At 30.4% G+C, this 1,135-nt stretch overlaps 1 non-coding gene across 1 annotated transcript; it reads left to right on the forward strand.

Moving 5' to 3' along the window:
• The first annotated feature begins 238 nt into the window (after positions 1-238).
• Positions 239-319, forward strand: Trnas-gcu (transfer RNA serine (anticodon GCU)). Its single transcript has one exon. It is a non-coding gene; the product is annotated as a tRNA-Ser (tRNA).
• The last annotated feature ends 816 nt before the right edge of the window (positions 320-1,135 follow it).

The following is a 1,135-nucleotide window of genomic DNA, read 5'->3' on the forward strand; positions in this document are numbered from 1 at the left end:
TCAAATCTCTGTGCGGAGGTTGATCTAGTGACATGGGTTGGCGCGGTTAATGTCATCGCACCCTACATTTTGTGTTTTCACAGAGTGTTAAAAAATATATTCTAATAAATGAGTGCTTTTTCTAATAATTATTTTCTCCTTATAGATATTTAAGCTTTATGTAAAATATTTATTTAATACTACATTTAAATATATGTATATATGAATGTAATTGAATAAAATACATTGGGTCCAATCAGACGAGGTGGCCGAGTGGTTAAGGCGATGCACTGCTAATGGATTGGGGTCTCTCGCGTGAGTTCGAATCTCATCCTCGTCGAGTTATTCTTTTATTAAAACTACATTTACATATTTGTACATATAAATATGAATGTCTGAAATAAATTGGATCCAATTTAATGGATTCTGTTTCATCAGGCTATAATATTCATTCTTCGCCTTTTTTTGCTTATGACTCATTTTCGTTATAGCTGTCGATCGATATCTATTGGATGAAATGCATCATAACAATGAAAAAGCACAAACTATTTGGGCACGTTATGAACGAAACTCAATTTGTGAAAAGTTTAAGTAAATACTTATTTTACTCCGGATATTATTCCGCAATTTTTCTTTGGCTAAATAATGAATTTATTGTGAACAGTTGTCTAACCATACGTTTTGCAATGATTTCTCTTTATATAAAATTTTGCTCATATGCTTCATGTATACCTCTAAATTATATTATAAACAGTTATTGCATTATAAGAATGTTTAAAATGTGTAATGTTAACACGACATATACGTAAACAAGAACTGCATTTACTCTGTCATGAGCCAACATATCTCAGTTTGGTATCGGTTTACATAATCTAATATGAATACATAAACTCATACTTTTTGTTAATTAGTACTGTAAACTTCAAATGTACGAAGGTTATATTGTGTGCTTTAAGAAATAAAGAAGTTTTGTACATTTTTTTTTTAAAGGTGTAGTGTGAATTGATATGCAGAACTTCACTGCAAATAAGTACGTATTATCCTGAAAGAAAGCTAATACCAGCGTGTAACTACTAAATATATCATTTAATACCGATTGATTCGGTAAGTTTATGCGTTTGTATAGTAAACAGGATATTTTCTATATCTGAAGCCC

This window comes from Dreissena polymorpha, chromosome 10 (genome assembly GCF_020536995.1).
Source record: "Dreissena polymorpha isolate Duluth1 chromosome 10, UMN_Dpol_1.0, whole genome shotgun sequence".
In the NCBI taxonomy this organism is placed as follows: Eukaryota; Metazoa; Mollusca; class Bivalvia; order Myida; family Dreissenidae; genus Dreissena; species Dreissena polymorpha.